The sequence below is a fragment of the Calidris pugnax genome, unplaced genomic scaffold, assembly GCF_001431845.1.
Source record: "Calidris pugnax isolate Ruff unplaced genomic scaffold, ASM143184v1 scaffold316, whole genome shotgun sequence".
Classification (NCBI taxonomy): Eukaryota; Metazoa; Chordata; class Aves; order Charadriiformes; family Scolopacidae; genus Calidris; species Calidris pugnax.
Window position 1 is genome coordinate 417,793 of NW_015091194.1, and position 20,717 is coordinate 438,509.

At 41.4% G+C, this 20,717-nt stretch overlaps 1 protein-coding gene across 2 annotated transcripts in view; it reads left to right on the forward strand.

The window, feature by feature from the left end:
* SOX5 (SRY-box 5) overlaps positions 1–20,717 on the forward strand; it is a 673,706-nt gene that overhangs the window by 148,253 nt on the left and 504,736 nt on the right. For both annotated transcript variants that reach the window (XM_014959575.1, XM_014959577.1), the window contains exon 2: positions 12,476–12,562. The gene's annotated coding sequence lies outside the window, so the exon portion shown is untranslated. The remainder of the gene's footprint in view (positions 1–12,475; positions 12,563–20,717) is intronic.

Consider the following 20,717-nt stretch of genomic DNA (forward strand, 5'->3'; position numbering starts at 1 on the left):
TAGTTTCCCGTGATAAGTGAAGGTATCTAGCTTAAGCCGAAAGGATGCTCTCGAAAGAACCTCTGTCCACTCAGTGGAGAGAAAGGAATTGCAGGGTTTTGTTGGAGCGTGCTTCTCCCTGCAAGGTACACCTCTCCTCAGAGGTACCCCTCTGTCTCCATTCGACGGGTGGGGAAGCTAACTGCTGTGACAGGCTTCTAAATGCATCTGGGTCAGATCTGACTTCTCAAAGTGTTGTTTTCACTTTATTAAAACTGTTTATATCTTTAAAATATAGCAGCAGTTGACTGCAAAATATGGCATCCACAAGTTCAGGTGTACCAGGTCAGAAAGTGGGACGTGTACGACTGAGGGCTTCCTGCAAAGATTTTGGATTCCTGCAAAAACGTCCTCCTTTTGGCTTGCAAATCTCTGCCGCCTTCAGTTCTCGTGTTCCAGTGCCTAAAACGAATGAGTTAATGGTCCTGCAGGCAACTTTGTCTTTTAAGTATGCAACTCATGTTCATTCCCAGAGCTGCCTCTTCTTGGGTGATATCCTTCTAGAAAAAATTGGAATGTGATCATGTAATTAGAGAGTACTGCGCGTGCACAAAGACTGAATCTTAGCTCATGCTTTCAATGGCTAAATTAGGAATGATTGTACAATCTTAAGTATAGTATTTTGCAATTAAGTGTAGCATTTTGTTGAATGCTCACTTTTATTCAGCCTTTTTTAACCAGAGGATTCGTACAATGTAAAGCTGAAAAAGAAAAGCTCCCAGTCGAGCTCCGCTGCCCTTTCCCTCTCCCTGAGGTCACCGGAGGGCTGTTACTCACAGGTACTCGGTGGAGAGCGCTGCCGCCTGAGCTGCTGGAGTCATTGCTGGGAGTGGGCTACTGCTGCTGCAGCCACTGGCTGCGGAGAGGCGTTTCTGCTGGTGGTTGTGAAGAGCAGCAGATGGGTTGTGAGTCAGTCAGAAGCCGGGCAGTTAACTCCAGGTGGTGGGAGTAGCCCAGCGTCCTGCAGGGCACTTTGACTTCTTTCTGTCTTTTCCACCTTCACCCGTGCTTTTTGCATCTCTGCTCCTCTCAGCCCCTGGTGCTACTTTTTTCTTAGTGCTGCTTTTCTGTACTTCAGGTCTTTTTATTGAGTCGGGTCGCTTCATCTGGCTTCACAATTTGGAAGCAAGCAGAGGGCCGTGAGATTTTGCTGTCTCGTTAGTGCTTTCCAGTGCTGACACCTGGGAGCTTTCTGGTAACTGGGAAGAGCTGCTGGGGGAGACACTGGTGAGGCCTTTGCTGTGGAGCAGCGTGGCACGATGGGGATGGAATGCAGAGCTGTGTAGGATGGAGCCCACCCAAAGTACCAAGCTCTTCAGTCTATTACGCTGATTTTCAGAGGGTCCTTTCTGCCTGTGTGCAAACTGAGAGCCCCCTCTCCCCCAGACTTGGACAGCATTCAGGTGGGTGGTAGCAAAGGGCATGTCACAAGGGTGACATTCTCCCCGGCACATCTCAAGATCATCCAAGAGTGGTTTAAGCTAAACCACTTGCCAGAGTGACCTGAGAAGAGATGCGTGGCTCAGGTCACGAATGGTAATGCATTTAGCCACAGCAGTTCAGTTTTTCAATTTAGTTTTTTTACTTGCTGTTCCAGTGGTATTTTGCTGCTGCATTTGTTTTTCTGTAGAAAATATACGTATTATGTTAGGCCAACCACAATTGAGGAGCGTGGCATTTCTGGTGAAGTGGTGGTGAGGGTTTGACCAGCAGTAGCACGCTTCCTGCTGATGCTTACAGCAGATACTTGGGGACACATGCAAACTATCTAAGAGAGGCTTTACAGCATAGATTGGAGAGAATTCTGCCCTTTGAAGGGGACTAGTGCAGAGGTTTAGTGAATTATTCTAAAACTTACTTTGCCTTTTACCGTGGCACTGCTTGTGCTGACCGGCTGCATGTACTGCTGAAGTGAGAAATACTGCTTTGCATTCAAGAAAGCAGATTTTCATGGTTGCATCTGAAAAAATTGTTGTAGCTGAAATAAGCAACGTTATCAGCAGTATCAGTTTTCAAGAATAATTTGTATTAAACTATTATAATTCAAGTTTGAGGTATGTAAGGTGCAGCCATATTTGGAGGTTCTAGTCAGCCTGTTGTATTGGTGATTATATACTGCGAGGAGGGATAAGGATTTGCTGCTTTGCCAGTTTTAATAGAGGCGAGGTAACTAATTCGATTCTGGATACTCTCATCATGAGTTGCTTGAAGGTGTTCAAATTTGCTTATGAAATAGTCCCTTCTGAGCTAAGGAGATGGAAATGAGACACTAAAAGGCTTTCTTGAAGTGCTTCCATGTTTCTCAGCTCAGAACATCACATTTGATATTAATATTAGGTACTGAGGCAAAGTCATCAGGTAGAAAAGGGAGGAAATGTAGAAATAGTAATTTTCTTGTGTGTTTCCTCAGGATGCTATTTTGAGGCTTTAAAAAAAATTCATGCTTTGCTGATGAGGCTGCTGTAAATCGGGGAAGTGGCAGATGTAATTTAAGTCCCAGGGCCCTGCCCTAGAAGAGGTCCAATACTGGCAGCATACATATTGCTTATATGAAAGCGAACAGATGGATACATTTGGTCAATTCTGCCGGGTTCATATGGAAACCTTCAGAATTTTTCTTACTATTTTGAGTGGAATACTTAAATCTGTTTTCTGCTGAGAGTCTGTACTTGCCTGGGATGGGTGCTTTTGTAGCTTTGAGCAGGGAGCATTGCCTTCCCGTAGATGTCTTCAGATCAGAAATGTTTATCTAACTGATGGAAGTCTTCCCCCCATTCCCTCCCTCCCCCCATACTCCAGGACCAATTCAGCTACTGGAGGAGTGCGCTGGATTTTTTTCAGCTTTTGTGGCATGCGAACTGTCAGCTGAGTCTTAATCATGGAGTTATTACTGGTAGTGAAAATGCAGGAAAGAGGAGAAATCCATCTTGCTTTTCAGACACTAGATTGATTGCAGAGGCACGCTTTGGTTATTGTTGGGGTGGGGCGGGGAGAGGAAGGAGGAGATGGGGAGAACAAAAACATCGTAGTTTCTTTAATTAAGAAAAACACTAATTTTCTGATACTAATTCATGCTAAATTCTTGCTGACAGTTTTTGATGTTTCCCAATTCAAAACAACTGAAAGCAATCAAGTGAAGGGAGAAGAATGGAGAATCAAAGAGGAGGGGTGTAGCTGTATTAGAAGAACACAGCTTGAAGTGTTAATACTCAAATGGGGGGGAAAGGGGGAGGGAAGGTGGGATTAAGCTGTAATGCCTGAAATTAGTCTGTTTTGACTGTCCTTGTAGGTTGGTGTGTATGCGTGCATGTGTGCACGTGTGAAATGCTATCTATTGCATCAAAGAAAGAATTTGGTATGGCTAAATCATTCTAAAAGCCTATCATACAGCTGTGCCAGCATCTGTATTGTCATCTAGAGTATAGCATATAAAAATATATACATCGAGCATTTAGACCCTATCAATGACAGCTCTGTTCAGTATTAAAGTTCTTAAAGAAACTCACTCTTGCATTTGGAAGCCTGGAAGAAATAGGATACTTTTATCAGCAAGTTTTAGCTTTAAAGCTTTCCAGGAAAGCTGTAAACAAAGCAGAAAGAAAAAGGAATTCTCTGATATTAAAAGCATGCTTCTATGAAGATTGCAGTTGTGTGAGTACTCATTTCTTCCTTTTTTAAAGAAAAAACTGTCTTTGAACCATTAGTGACAATAACTTTCATTGAAAATGGGGGTTAGATAAGAAGAGTAGAAGCCGAGCTTATTGGGAGAGAGAAAGAGGGCTGCTTGAATTTGACAAAATAATTTGTTCTCTATTCCCATCTCATCCTCCTGAGCTGCATACTTTTCACAAAAACAACTCCACCCACTGTTGTAGAAAATGGCCATTCTTGGTATCTTCTCTGGAGGTTTTGTTTTGATAGTGCTCGTGCTAGTTTCGGGGATTAACGTGAATAGCCCTATCAGAGTTTGTTAAGACGTGGTACCAATACAGAAAGATCCATGTATACTATTTAAAATACACTTGTTAACAGAGATTTAACTGTCATTTCATTCTCCACCGTTCATCACATTCACACATGTGGGATGGGCATTAACAGATTGAGCTACATCTTTTCATTTCAATTCTGCAGCAGTGTCTCTTTGCAGGAATATTTTATGTAGCAATAATTTTCTTTCTATTACAGATTTTCTAACTATGTTAATGGCAGTAGACTGGCCACAGAGACATTCGTGAGAGCTACCTTTGCTGTGACATTTAAACAATTTATTTGATCTTGCTTTAGCATACCTGCTCATGCCTTTTTTTACTCTGTTGTCGACCTTAGGAGAACTTTGTGTATAACCATAGATCTTTCAATCACATTTAACTTAACAAAATGGTATGCAAATTTCTGTGACATGTAATTTCTGAACTCTGGGATTTGCAGTCTATATGCTATCAGGTGGATGCCCCTTGACAGCATGGGCATGTTTGAGTAGCAGCTGCCCAGCAGCTCCAAGGCCAGCCACCGAAGAGAGCGTGTCTTAGCTGAGGATGCTCTCCCATACAGGTATGCAGTTGTTGGATACGCCTTGACTTACCCAAAGCAGGAGGTGCTATCAATTTCCATTTTTTGTGTGTGTGTATGATAATGGCAAAAGCAGAGCAGAGAAGGGTTGATGACAAGGGGGGAGTTCTATATATCTCACATTTACCACGTTGTATCGGTCACCTGCTTGTCATTTAGAGAAACTGGAAGTTGTGGATTTGTGGCTGAAATGTGTTAGTGGTGTGGGAGTGCTCTGGGCTAAAAGCCTAAAATAAGGACTTTTGCTTTGTGAAGTCATATCTTGTCCTGTGCTTGATGTAGCTTTTCCCATACTGGACCATGTGTAAGAGTGCTCTTAGGATGAGAATGGTTAAAACCAATTACCGCTGGCACTACGGTAGTTAACACTTGTATCAGTTTCTATCGGGATCAAAAGTCATAGTGTGAAGTGATGTTATAAAACCATCCAAGCCCAAAATCAAGGAACCTGAAAGGCAAGAAACGAACTGAATTCATTGGCAAAAAATACATTTATCAGCTTGTTGGTTTTTAGTATAATTCATGGAAATGAATTCTGTGAAATTTTCATTCTGTGACAGCTGATTGGGTGGGAAAAACATAGGATTGCTGCTGAATGTTTACATTGACAGGAACATTCCCATTCATTAAAAATAAAAACCTTGGACACTAACATCATAGAAATGTGCGTAAGTGGGTTACCTGCTGTATTATGTCCCCTATCTGGAAAACGCTTGAAGCACATGATTAATCTCTTCAGTTTCTGTTGAAATAATCATTTTTTCAAACCTAAAAGGTAACCCACATGTTTTAAGTTTGGCTTTTTCATAAACATTTGTAGAATGAGGTGCAACTTACTCTGCTGGATATATTTTATGCCTTTACATTTCTCAATCCTGGTCATGAAAACAGAGTTATTGCCTTAGAAAGTTATGTGAAAAGAGAGAGCTGGTTGCTTGGCTGGGTCATACAGCTGGCCTTAGCGTGTGTTAGTGCACAATGTGTTGTTACTGCATTACTGAACTGGATTCTTTGTCCACACGTAATAGCCTGCCTACAAATGATAATAATCACGGTACGTGTCATGCTCAGTTCTCTATAGCACTGAAGATCCTCCACTGAAGGGGAAAATTCAAAGCAATCATCAGTTCTCCTGAAATTGTCAGTTTTGGTTTCCATGTTCATACCAATTTAGTGTCTGGGTCTGATTTTTCCATTATCCTGCGTCTTACATACAACCGTGGTTTGCTGTCGGAAATGAGTAGTCCAAAGATAAGACAAGGGAAAATCAAGCTTTCTGTCCTTGGGGTAAAGGAAATTATACGTAGTTCAAGTTTCTCAAGTGACAACATTCATTAGGCTGTTACTACAGATATCTGCACATAGGCACAGATAAGTTGGTATTTTCTGGGCACTTCCAGTAATATAAACCTAAATCAATGTTTACAGAAGATGTTTAAGCTTTTTTTTCAGCGATTCCTTCACATGTAGTTTCTCTTTAAAAATCTTTGATGGAAATTTGAAATCACAGAAAGCTAAACGGAGGGTCCACTATGAATTTCCCCAGACATCCTTCTTCTTTTGCCTCCTTCCTTTGGATGTGTGTGTGTGTGTCCTGCTAAACCTGTCCTCAACCCGCGGGTGCTTTCTGGGTGCTCCCATTTGAGCTCTGCATTAGTACCAGCCCCACTGTTGCTGTGCAAAGAGCAATCTCTCTATGGAAAAGAAAGGAACCCCAGAGTCGAAGATCCAAATGTGGGGAGGGAAAAGATAGTCCTTCCCATTTATTTATTTATTTCCTTCCAGGATTTTTGTTTCTCCTTTTTTTTGGTTTAGTTTTATTTGTTTGGGCAAGTTTCTTGCCATTTACCTTTGCATTTGCATTTCCTATTGATTGGCAATTTTTAAACTGTTTATTGTGCTCTTTTGTTTAGCTGTTCAAGAGCTAAAACAAAAGCCACCAGGCCCTGTGAGGGACACATTTGCATGCGGCGAGCGTTGCCCGAGGAAAAAGTAATTGCTAATGCATATTTATGTGGCACAAATTTGCCATTTGTTTATGCATAAAATTATCAATAGTGCAGGGCGGCCCAGCCGTAGAAAATGGTGACCTTTTTAGCTTAATAAATAGAAATCAGCTGTTATTGTGAAGAGATCAGCCATTTATTCTGTGTTGAGGGACACTGTCGGGAAAATGTAGATTGGTGCCGGCAATATCATTAAATGGAAGGCCAGTGACCCTTTCGGTATAGTCTATTATACTTTATCTAATAGGGGATAAATGACTCTGGTTGGCAAATAGATTAAAAAAAAAAAAAAGATAAAAAACCCACCCCTCCAGACTTCTCATATTCCTCAGCCATATGAACAGGTAGATACTGAGGAGATAATCTTGCACAAACTGGCTGGTGTTTTTTTTAGCAGAAAAGTGACTTTAAAAGCAACCACCAACAACAAAAACCAACCCCCAAAGCCACTCTGTTTAGACTAGGTTTGACTGTTTTGGTTTGGAGTGGGAACAACAACCAGAGGCAGCTTATGATTCTTTCTCGTTCGTGTCATCAAAAGCAATGTTCTGAAAGGCCCATACATGGATCAGATTTTGGCTTGTGAAACGAGATCTCGTAGTGTGGAAGTAGAAGGGAGGGTCTTTTCTGAAGATAACAGCTTTTCAAAAAGCGTTATGCTTTTTTCTCGTATGCATTCAATTTTTTAGAAGTGGATAAAAATGTGCCCAGGTATAACCCAAGACACCGAAGACCTCACCTGCAGATGGGTTCCACAGGAGATGTAGCAGCAGTTTTCTTTATGCTACTCCACTAGTTTACCTCACCCTTGGTGGACAGGCTTAACACTTGAAGAGTTAAAAACTAGCAGCCATAAGCCTCAGGAAGTTCTTGTGAAAATGAAAGTACATGCGGAAAACCTCATGTTTCTGTGTTTCTGTCATCCTCTTCTCTATCGTGCCCTGCACCATGCATAACTGGAAGCAGCTTCAACCACCCCGCAGGTGAAAAGTGGAGGGGTGTGAGTCACAGTTGACTGTAAATGGTTGTGGTTTCTGTGCATGCTGTGTGGTGGGCTGGGCATTTGATATTTTATCCCTGAGAAAGATCCAGCAGATGTTTGCGATGGTAGTATTTTACTTTGCAAAGGCTATGTTAGATGATGAGAGAGCCTTAACTGCATGCCTAGCTAGGTGAGGTGAGATCCCACCCACCACCACTGTGGGACTGCCCACCTTCAGAAGAGGGAGGCTGGCCTCTACCCATCCTTCTTCCTTGTGCCTTCAGAAATTCCTGCTGTTCTTCTGTGCTGGGGAAGGGCTGATGAGAGGGATTTTCACAGTGGGATTGAGTGCACCCTCAGCAAGTTTGAGGATGACACCAAGCCAAGTGGTGCAGTTGACATATCTGGGAGACAGGATGCCATCCAGAGGGTCCTGAACAGGCTGGAAAAGTGGACCTGTGTGAACTTCATCAGGTTCAACAAGGCCAAGTGCAAGGTCCTATACCTGGGTCGGAGCAGTCCTTGCTATCAATATGGGCTGGGGATGAAGGGATTGAGATGAGGTCTGCCAAGAAGGATTTGGGGGTCCTGGTGGAAGAAAAGCTTGGACATGACCCCACAATGTGCACCCACAGTCCAGAAAGCCAACTGTATCCTGGGCTGCATCAAAAAAAACATGGCCAGCACTTTGAGGGAGGTGATTCTGCCCCTCTGCTCTGGTGAGACCCCATCTGGAATACTGTGTCCAGCTCTGGAGTCCTTAGCACAGGAAAGACATGGACCTGTTGGGGTGGGTCCAGAGGAGGGCAATGAAAATGATCAGAGGGCTGGAGCACCTCTGCTATGAAGAAAGACTGAGAGAGTTGGGGTTGTTCACCCTGGAGAAGAGAAGGCTCTGGGAACACCTTATAGTGGCCTTTCAGTACTTAAAGGGGCCCTACAGGAAAGATGGAGACAAACTTTTTAGCTGGACCTATTGTGGTAGGACAGGGGGTAATGGCTTTAAACTAAAAGAGGGTAGATTCAGACTAGGTATGAGGAAGAATTTTTTTCTAATGATGGTGGTAAAACACTGGAACAGGTTGCCCAGAGAGGTGGTAGATGTGCCATCCATGGAAACATTGAAGGTCAGGTTGGATGGGGTCTCTGAGCCATCCTGATCTAGTTGAAGATGTCCCTGCCCATTGCAGGGGAGGTTGGACTAGATGACCTTTGGTGGTTCCTTCCAACCCGAGCTATTCTGTGATTCTATGACTCTTGGGTTTTGGAGGCTTTGCTCTGTTTGCTTACTAAAAAAACTATCACAAGCTAGTGTCATCATTACAGAAAAGACACTGCCCTTGAGTGATGTCTTCCTGTGGCATCAGTAAAGGGGCAAAGGGTTGAACAGGACGAAGGGACTTGCAGATCGCATCAGTGGAAGCCTCTTTGCGGCAAAGTTGTGTGGGAGTTGTGGTCAGAGACTTTCGTCTTGGAGGCTGTTGATCTGTTTTCACCACTATTAAAGTTCAGGGAAAGTTTTAAAAAGTGAAAAAAAAAATAAAAAGAAAGCACAAAACAAATCAGTAAAATATAATACAATACATAAAACATAGTATTGGATTTATTATGTAGTATCTGATGTATTACTCTGTATAATAATGTTGTAGACGTTCTTTGTAAGAATGTGTGCTGGAGTGGAAGAGTTCTTCATACCTAAAATTTTCTCGCATATTGGGACAGTTTTTGGAATGGGTTTCTTCCGTCTCCTCACTCCTCTTTGTGCTTTTCCATCCTTTGAACTCTTGCGCACAGAGGTCTTGCCTGCTTCTGGAATGCTGCCCTCGCAGTCCTCCCAAATAATGGTCCCCAAACTGTGTTGCTGTAGAAACAAAAACGTTGTAGGATATATTAAGGAAAGACAGAGAAAGTAAAAAAAAACAAACAAACAAACTTAAATTCTAAGTTTTCTTAGGTACATCCTATGGAAACCATAGTTAAGAGGAAATTGAATTTAATCGCAGAGTAGGATCTAGGTTTCTTCACATGGCAGCAGATTCTATTTTTGCTAGTTCTGTCACTCCACTCCAGACCATAGCCAAGAATCACAATTTCTGAAGTGTCTATTTATGTTTGGGGATTGCCTAATCTTCTCATTAATAAACAATTCTAATTAGGTGGTATTTTACCTTTATAAACACATTTTTATTTTTACTTCAACGAATTAATTAAGCTTTGCTTATTCCAAGTAGACATGGATTTTTTCCAGAAGGTCTTTTCCCATACAGGTGTCTACAGCTCTGTTGCTGGAAAAAATAATCTTCTTCTACCTGTCAAATCTCACAGCCAGCCGTTACACTTAATTTTTTTTTTTCTTTTCTAACAGTCATAAGCCAACCCTTTTGACACTTACAGTTTGACACCGACAAGAAAGTTTTATGTAAATAAAATGAATGCTTAGAAAATTATTAAGCTTATTGTGTGCAAATAAACTGAGGGCCACAGTGTTGTAAACTAACCTGGATCCAGCTGAGATTGTAGCTCAGGATATTATTATTGTTATTATTTTTACAGATGTTGTTGCTGCTACTTTTTCTTCTTGTATCTGTAACTGTTTAGATGCCCAGTCCTGGTTGTGGAAGGCACTGGGCTAAATACAGAGAAATGGAAAATGAGGCTTCTTCAAAAAATCTAGAAATATACCTAGGCTTGTGGAAAACCCCCAAAGTTTTCTAAAGAGGAGTGGTTAATGTTCCAGGTTGCCGGGAAGGACAAAAACACGGTGGTGGTGGGAATATTTGTTTACGGTAAACGAGCCTTTAAGGCCTGGTCATCCTCTGACCAGTCTTCATTGTCTGGGGATCTCATGCTTCCTGAGCTCCTGGTGCTTCTGCTGTATTACTAATGTGTTGGTTAGGGAAGGAAGACCAAGGACAAATTTTACGTTGTACTCATTAGTTGATGAATGTTTAATAAGCTAACCAGCCTGACACAAGAGTTAAGCAATTCATATTTTCTGGTTCTTTGACATGCTGGTAACCACGTAGTCTGATAGGTCCTGTAGATCTTGGCTTTTTTTTTTTTTTTTAAAGGAAGTTTTGATCACATATTCTCACTGAAGACTGACTTCCCCTCTCCCCCCCAACATAAATTTATTTGAAAAGCCCACAGAGATATTAATCTTACTAGACCAGAACCTTATATTTGCAGAAATTTCTACACAAAATATAGAGAACACGCTTGTGTTTGCTCATCTGATCAAAAATAATATAGGAAGTGGAGGTTTATCTTCACAAAGTTTGCCTGCATGCACAGCTCAGTATGAACCAGGGATGGTTGTCTTTTGAAACCTCATGCTCCAGCCTGCTCTTGGTGGTAGTCTTTTTATGTGCTGCTGCTTTTCATGGAGTGCTCTCAGAGCTTTAGGACTGGTAAAGTAATGTTGTTGAGTTAAACCAGTAGAAAAGTGCCTGGTTTTATATAATGAGGTTACTGATTTCAGAATTTGGTTGGGGGTATGTTTTGTAGTTTAAATGAAATAAGTTTCTATTTATTTTATACATACATACGTTTCATACTACAAGTGATTTGTTCTGGTTAAGAGTAGATTGATAACAACACAGCTTAGGGATGCAAAACCTGACTGAAAGGACAGCCACTTCACACCTGAGATGGTGAGGACTTTGGCTTGCATGAACTTCATAGAATGGTTGGAGTTGGAAGGGACCTCAAAGATCATCCAGTTCCAACCCCCCTGCCCTGGGCAGGGACACCTCCCACCAGACCAGATTGCTCCAAGCCCCATCCAGCCTGGCCTTGAACCCCTCCAGGGATGGGGCAACTTGCTGTGTCATGTCACAAGTGTGTCTCAGACTTGTTATGCAGCTGTGTTGATGCCATCCCGCTAAACCACTGAGTATTTCTGTTGCCAAATCACTGCTTTGATTCGCACTTGGGAGTCACGTGGAACTTATTTTCCCAGTTTTGCAGCCAGGCAGACTGAGGCACAGTGCTGGTAATGGAGAGCCTATGGCTGGGCAGGGCCACCTGAGCCAAACAGCAGGGTTGTGCTCTTCCATGCAACAGGGGAAGAGGGGTCTCAGCTCCTGCTTTACGCGTCCAACATGTTCACACCTCCAATGCTTCTCCCCCTCCTCTGCCGGCGGACTGAAGGCTTTGGGATAAAACCTCAGCAGCCACAGCTTTTGAACTGTGGAGGACAAGGTGGGGGTTGGGAAGTCATGCTGGCTGATGTTAGGTGTGTAAGTTCTGGGCTTTGTCATACCTAGGGGAGATGCCACTCTGTCACCTGTGCAGGAAGCTCAGGTGCAGCTTGGAGAACCTTGAGGCAGGGGTCTAAGTCACAGAGGGAACTGAGTAACCCTCCTACTTGCAGGGCGACAGCTGAGAGCAGAGGCAAATGCAGAGGACTTCTTGCTCCCAGCGACATACTCGCACCACTAACCATGCTAAACGGGTGATCATGCAAGCACGTTGGGCTGGGGATGTAAAAAAAGAACCGGTGAGTGCAGGTTAGCTGTTTAAACACTTAAGAGAAACAGGAATATGTAGTCATGTCTTCCTCCTAGTTCAATCTTTGTATTGATTTATCATGATAAGAGGTGCCACTTTAGTTCTAATAATGTCTACTTTTATTTTCTTTCCTTTTTTTTTTTTTCCCCTGCTATTACATATTTCTATGGCAGCTTTTCCATGTGATATGTTTTGGGTCACACATTAATTTACACCAGCCTCTGTTCTGCAAAAAAGAGTTCACGAACTAAACAAAAAGAAATGGGGAGGGGGATGTCTAGCAGAGCCCAGGCTTTTGTTTCATGTTTGGGATGTATTTTCTTTTTAGAATAAAATTGTTGATATGCGTTTGCTTTTATTTTTCTAGCCTTCCTCTTGCTGATGACCGGGTTCCTGTTTGATCCTGTTTACAAGCTTCCGAAGATTGAAAATAACCCCAACTCCTCTGCATTGGGTAGGAAAACAAAACCATATAAAGACGTACAGCAATTACTCTGGAGGGCTAGCAATATGGAGGAGGTAGTATTGAAGGAAGAGCTTGTGGAGGAAAAGGAGAAGGTTACTAGGTTACCACAAAAGACATTAGTGTACACAGTTTTTCTCACCCACTTTTTTTTTGGACTGGGGAGAAGGGGGAGGAGTGGGCATGTATCAGCAAGTAAATAAGGATATTCTTCAGCACGTGTATTCCCAGTGTAAATGTTTTAAGTTTATCTATACTTTCTGTTACTCATTCAAGCTGCTTTGCAGTTCTATTTCAATCTATTCAAAACCCCCAGAAACATAACTGTAAAAGATTTTGGGGTTTGGCTTTTTTTTTCCTTTCTTTCAAATTAACTGGCAAGATAAAGAATTTTCCCTAAATTGCTATACGCTTGTGGATATACGTGCAATATTTTTGGGATATGTATACTTACACATCAATATGGCAAGTACTACATTTTTACAAATACTTTATAAAATGACATTTCTTGCGGTTAGGGAGGGTGGTTGGGGAATAATCTGGTTAAAAGTTGTTGTTGGCCTGACAGGAGACTCAGATGCAGGTAATCCCCCAGTTGATATGTCTCCTTGATCCTGTAGTAGTCTTTGTGCTTAACCTGACTGCCATGAATAGTGAATGTTTGCAGAATTAAGGTTTCAAAGGCAAGCACCTCCTCTGGGTAGTGTGGGTTTTATGTTGTTATTGTGGACCTTAGGAAGAGTTGAATATATCAAATGCTGTCGAGTGTGATGAGTTTGTCCTAGGGTTAGGCTTCACCTGGCTTGACCAGGTTGCTATCACAGTCGTGTATTCTGGTATAATTAGTGCCTTTGCAAGGGGAGTGGAAATTGCTACCACGTCAGGATTAGAAATGCAGCCACAGTGACAAATAACACCTACGTCCAGTTTTCATGGGTGGAAATGAGCGAAAGGTGTGGAAGGCAGTGGAGACCCAGGGCCGGTGTAACTGAGGATTTAGGGCCAACTCGGGAACAGCCTGCTCAATTTCAGTATGATTTTGTCCACAAGTAGAGGGCTATTCCACTTGTTCTTGTTGGGACAAAATTTCTATCTGAAAGAAGGATTATATGGCTGAATGATAATAGTCTGGTGTAAATCAGTATTCTTCTGCTTTGTAGTGAGGCATTAGACACACGTATGAGATGACAAGTCCAAGTCATGGTATTTTAAAGTGATTCATTCAGAAAGAAAAAAGTTTTATGGTTCACTTTTCTCTTTCTAACTGCCAGAAGTCAGTTTTGACATTCTTGTATTTTTTCCTCTTCTAAGTAAGCTTATCAGAGAAGAAATCACTAATTTACCAGCTAGTGCTTAATAATCAAGGAAGTGAAACTTCTAATTTAGAGGAAAAAAAAGAAATCCTTTGCTGAGCTGCTGAATAATTTTTAAATAATAAAAGCTTACCCTGTACTGGGCAACTTATTTTATTTATTTTTTTTTAAGGCTTTCATTCTGAGAGGGGTCACTAGCCTTTGAGAATTGAGCCACTTTGTTGACAAATCTGTCCTCTAAATTGAACAGCATTAATTAGAACTTTATGCTGTAGATTCTTACTTTTTAATGTGGGTGGTGGTATCAACAAAAATGTCTAATGAATTTGATTGAAGATGATTTTAAAAGGTCTGCCACCTGTAGATAAAAATGTGCATTACTACACATGGTAATTATCAAGACTGAAGGCCGTGACATGATCCATTGACCTTTTGAAATCAAAACACTTACTGTAAATAAAAAAAGGCCCAGATTTCTCCATCTATGTTAATATAGGACATGTCTGTATATTCAACTGTATCAATATACTGTAATACATCTAGGGGGGATAAAAGATACTTTGGATTATGTTAGACCCAAGTTTCCTGTCTTCTCCTCTACTGGCTTGTAAAGCTCTCGCTATTTTTGTATGTGTTGAGGGATCTTTTTTTGATCTAATGAAATAGATTGCTAAAAATATTCAGGTGTCTGAGACAGCAGCAAAACATCTCTGAGCCACCCTGAAAAAAAAAAACAAAAAACCAACTAGTTTTGTGCATTCAGGATGAAAAAGAAAGTGTACAGGAACAGATTTCAGCTTCAGGCTTTCTACAGGGACATTTGCAGTAAGGGAGGGGAGCAATAACCCAGCAACTATCATTGTAAAAATTATGAAAAGCACTTTGATGGTCCTTTTTAAAGTCAGCTCACTAAACAGGGGCCAAAGCAAAAGCCTGAAAGGCAACTTGTAGTTTGCCATTAAAAACCTCAGCCCCTTGCTGCTATTTGCAGTTGAGAAGGAGTGCTGCTGCATACAGTAATGGTGAGAAAAACTAAAGGGAAATAAAGGATGCGAATGAAAGATTTTCTGTTTTCATGTGAGGACTTGGAACACCAAGCAAGCGAAGAAGCAGCAATTTTAGCTAAGCTAATGTAATAGAAGACCATTGCACCCAAACTGTCTCAGCAGAACTTCCTGCATAATTAGATTGTAAATCTTCTCAACTGAGGAAGTTTTGCCCAGGGTCAGATTGTCTAAGTAATAATCCATTCTACATAAATTAGAAGATTTGAACTGCTGGGATACATTATTACATTAGTTCTGTTTTTTATTCCTAATATAACTAAGGAGAACAAATGCAACAATTCTTTTTCTTTTCTTCTTTTTAATTATGTTATGTCTCTTTAGCTTTCGATTACCTCAGAAGGCCTTTCCTGTAGGTTTTTGGATTTTTTTCCTGAGCAATGATGATGAAGTTGCCATCTAGGCAAATGAATACATTTTTAATATACTTTAGAAAGTGATACCACGGAATCCTTTGGCCAACAGATTCTGTGATATCACTTCCTCAGTGAAGCATTTAGTCAGAGATGCTGCTGCTCTTTGTGTGCTGCTGGTTTTGTGATGCTGAAATTTTACCTCCTGCTATGACCCCCTTTCTCTGCAAAGAATAGAATTGCCGTCTTCAGGGTAAGAATTAACGGATAAAAAATTACTAATAACTAGTTTAAAGTAAGCAGTTTTCTAAGTTTTCAATTAAATTATTTTCTTTGAGGAAAAAAAAAAAGATTGTGGGTACTTGACATGCATATACAGCTGTACGTAAAAGTGAGAGGGGTAAATCCTGAGGTCATTATTCAGACAAAAAATGCCATTGAAACTTGACTATTTGATCTGCTTGAAGGAAGCAAAGTTTGCAGTGTAGCACAAACTAATTTGTATGGACTCGTCAGGTTTTCTGGGGTGTTTTTTTTTTGTTGTTGTTCTACATTTGACTTTCACTATGAAATGGAGGAGTGGGGAGCCTTTGGGACTTACAGCTTTTGGACTGGACTCTGGGGATGCCTGCGTATCCTCCGCTGATGCTAAAAAGCAGAGAGGGGAGGTTGGAGGGGCTTGGGGAAGCGCTCACGGTGCTGTGGGCTCCCTGTTCCTGGGCATGCTCCTCTGGGCATGTACCAACTCCACAGTCTCCATTAGGTGCACGTGCTAAAGCTCTAGACCCGCCTAGCAGCAGTAACTGGTGGCAGGATTGCAAAACCAACTCCATCCAGCTCCGTGGTGGGTTGTCTTTTGATTGTTCTTCTACGTGCGAGCGTTGAGAAACAACATGTGATACGAGGAAAAGCCTGGCTTCTCCCGTTAATGATGTCTTTAAATATCTGTCTGTTCTTACTGAAAATTCATGCATGATATTGTGATAGATTTTTCTTTTTTTTTTTTTTGAAAGAGAAGGCAGACACTGTCGGGGATGGGGGAGGTATTGAACTCCCTATTTCCCATCTATTTCCTGTGGTCAAGGGTAAAAAAATACAAAATTACCTATTCCATTTTTTTATTTTCCAATACGGGAGTATTGTGATGACTTGATGCCAGCTGTGTGAGTTTAGCTGCCTGATGAGCCTGGGGTGAGCCTACTCTGCAGAGCGCTGGCAGATAAAGGCAAAGAGCAAGTTTTGGTGGAAAGAAGAGGTGCTCTCAAAGGTCCTGGAAATGGGGTTACTCCCAGACTCAAGGATGTGCGCTCACCCTTCTCTCAACTGCCGTGCAAGCAACAGACTTCAATAATTTTGTAAATTTTTCTCCTTAGCTATGAGACACTAATGGATGTGAAAAAGGAATCACACTTCAGAAAACGTGGGAAGAGGGGGAAGATCTGTGAAAGCCTTTTGAAACTGGTATTTTGGGGAAGAACCAAAGCATTCAGTTTGCCCTTGGAAACATAGAAGAGAGCATAGAAGAGCACTGAACCTTGGGATATAAAACATTATATTTTACTTTAACTTAAAATCCAAACTTAGTCTCATTACTGCCATTGTAATCTTCATAAAATTACTTTCACATATATATAAAATTTTCATTATTATTATTATTAGTTTATTATTATTATTATTATTATTTAGTTACTTAACAGCAAGTAGCTGTGTCTTTTCTCAGGGACATCAGATATAAAGAAAATCAGAAATCAGACCTCAAGACTACTTTTGAGGCAGAAATAATCCAACCATTATTTCTGGTGTAAAAGGTTTGTGAATAGCATCATTTGCCTAGAAGCTGTTTTCCAACCTAATAACTCCCGGAATAATGACCTAAAACTGTTTCCAAGAGGATTAAGGCCCGTATAACTATTAGGAAGTATAAGTTTTGGAAAAAGCTTCTTTCTGATTGGCAGAGAGGTGAGTTCTGATTTAGGTTAAAGCTGCTTGCTTTAGGAGAATCAGTTTCAATTTCTCTGAAGTCAAAAGTGTTGAAGTAATCCTCTGAAGAAGGATTGTCTAAGGTTTTTTTTTTTCTTTCTTTATATAGATAATATATATGTGTATATATAGATATTACTTATTGCTATAATGACCTCAAAGATGGTCATTTAACTGGGTTTTTAATTCATTTGGGAGGGGTTTTTTAATCTCTTGCTTCAGTTTGCCGTGGGCAAAAACAGTTCAAAATGGGCTGAGATCGCAGCTGAACACTTAGCTTGTTGGTTAATCATCACTTGAACACTCTTCATTGGAGAGACCGCGGAACAGAGAATTTATTCTCTCTAATGACATCGGTGTATTTTTAAGGTTGTGCACATGTGTGCGCTTTACTCTTGTTAATTGCTTTTTTTTTTTTTTTTTTTTTTGATCTGTAAAGGGGAGGGAGGCTAAGGATGACTCCGGAATATCCTCTGTACAGGGGTCAGGCATTAAGGGTTAGAGGAATGCATGGATTTGCAGCTGTATCTGTTTGATAAAGAGCTGCTTCGATTGGCAAAACTTCCCAGCCGTGCATCAAAATACTGGTGACAGAAGTTCACTGCAGAAAGCCCGTGAATTCACGCTGAAATGGCTGTTAACCACCTATTGTTTTTCACCTTCTTGAAATAATAGGAGCTAATGCCTTAGCTTCTGGCTGCATCTCAGAAATGTCTCAGCAGATCCCACTGTAGTCCTGAAACCATCAGTGGGTTCAGCCAGGTCTGTCCTAGCTTGCCTTCCCTGGCAGCAATCAGGGTTGGTTTACATCTGTCCCAAAAGCGTACTCATGTCAGAAGCCGAAATAAACATCTGGCATTAGCGAAGTAAAATAGACCTATTTGGTTTATTTACCTGAGGAACTTGTATTGTTGTATGTGTGGGTGTTTATTTTGGTCAAAATTAGGTTGACGGTTGGACAAGATGATCTTTAAGGTCCCTTCCAACCTAGAAGATTCTGTGATTCTGTATCACCAGCCATTCAGAAATTTGTAATAATATATATATAATGCATTAAATCTGGCCTTAAGATAAGTGTGGTCTCGCGTGCACTTTAAAGGTGGTTTAGCAGACTGTCTCACTAATAAGGTAACAGTAAAATTTGGCTGCCAGCTGAGTAGTTATAAAAGAGAGGGCCAGTTTTGTGGGACACTGAAATTCATCTTTTAAAAAATGCAGAAGGGATTTAATCAGTGATGGTACTTAACATGCAGCTGAACTGGGCCCTGTTTTGAAAAAATTGCTCTAATTTTTGCATTGGTTGACTATAGACACAATAGAGAAAGGCAAAGAAGTGTTTGCTGATCAGATATATGGCCAAATTCTTATTTCTGATGCAGGACGCACACTGCCAAAAATTTGATGGATATGCTTATGAAAGATTTTTCTGGTTCTATATGTACTATAAATATATTCCACATGGCTTTATACAAAGCTCTCAGTTATTTCAGTAAATCACAAGCCACGAAGCTAGATCCAAAGAAGGTGAAGCTCTGAATAAAATTCTTTAACATTTTATGACTTTGAAACCCTGTTTTAGAGTATATTTTCTTCATAAATTTGTGGGTTTGATGGTCTCAGTTGGGCAAGTATTGAAAAGATAGGCAAAATTTTTCCTAAAGTTCTCTTGTTATAGGTAGGCTAGCAGACAGGGAGAAGAAATTTCTTTTTTTTTTTAAAGTATTCTAGGTTTCAATGTGTAGTTTTATTTAAAATAAATTAAGGAATACTGTTGCTGAAGATGTTATTTTATGTGATCAGGTTTGGCAAACTGCTTGCCTAGTGTGAATATGAGTCTTTCCTGGATTTGGGATGGGGGGGGAATATATATATATATCTGTGCTCCCTGTGCTCCCTCCACTCCTGTCTGTGGGACTGAGGGTGTGATTGTGCACTATCATCTTCCCAAGGCCCTAGGCAGGTCTGTCTGGTGACTCTGGAGTTCCTCAGAGTGACCCCAAGCAGCACTAAAATGAAGTCTGGCTGTTGCTTAGCTGGTTTCTCTTCTTGTTTTGAGAACTCTAAATTCCAGGGTTAGAATTAAGAAGTTGATAAGAGTGAGTAAATTAGCTGCAGAGGAACACAGTTGGGTAAACCTAAGCAGTAAACTGAAAGTAGAACTGCAGGGATTTTCCCTGTTGCAGCAACAGGTTGCTGTAGTTCCTCCCCATTTCTTCTAACCCTCACCACATTACGTAGTCAGGTACGAGAGTAAAAGGAAATTCAGAGTGAATGCTTCCCCCCCAACAGCAGCTTGATCTTTCCAATGGCAAGTGCAGTTTTGTTCTGAAGACTGGTGATACAAATACGGTATTGTCCCACCAGATTACTTGGTCACTTGCTCATAGACCCAGATTTACACCTTCTTACCGTACCTTTTGCGCAAACACGAGCTTTTATGCTTTCTCGCATTGCAAATTTGGGAGAGTAAACGGAGTCCTGCTCCCTGCCGTGTGCTGTCTGCCAAGTACCTGCCAGGTCGTGGGTTTTGTTTATACCTATCTAACAGCAGTGGAGATCACTGCCTTTGGGAATTGGAGAATTTCGGGACAGCTGGAGTGCACAATATGGTCAGGAGAAGCGTGTATGGAGGACCAGCATGGGGACAGTCATAGCAAAGCTGGGCTCAAGAGCTCAAGGAGCGCTCTGCATCCCTCCATGAAGGTATGGAGAAGAAACAGCGACGTCCTGCAGCTGCTTCTCAGTGAGCTACTGCAAACTTAGAGGTAAAACATGAAGACAAAAATTTCTTACAGTCCAGTGTTTTGTGCCTTTCTCTTTAGAGCAGGGTACATAAGATGAGGGCAATGTCTTGATGACAACTGGGGAGTGATGAGTCCCCACCCTTGGAAAATTAGGCTTTCTTGCAGCATCCTCCAAACTAAAGCACCTGAAGTCTCCAGCTGCTCCTGGGTCATTGGATGGGAGCTTTCCTAAGGAAAAGGGGAGTCCAGCCACTGGAAGTTGTGAGATGGGAGAGCCGACAGCTTCAGATTTCTGCACCTTTGAAAGGGTTAATGCCGAGGTGCTCTATTGTATTAATGATGGTTGTCTCTTCGCAGAGCCCGTTGGGCTCTTTCAGGGGCCTCTCAAAACAATGAGTGCAGTGAGGCTGTTCTGTCTAATTACTCCAAGACAGGGATGCTAAAGAGGAATTAATGACAGTTGACAAGTGCAATTAATAATTATAGCAAAGCTGGGAGTCATGCAGCAGGCAGATGACAATAACAGGGTAACTGTACATGACAGCTTTCATCCGTTCCTTCCCCCCCCCTCCCTGCTTCTTCTTTCTTTTACCCTTTAATGTGAGCAGCTCCATGCAGCTGGGCCACGCCGCACTGCTCGCTCCGAGCCGAGATCCCCTCACTTCGGTTTGGCTAATTTCTAACCCATCCAT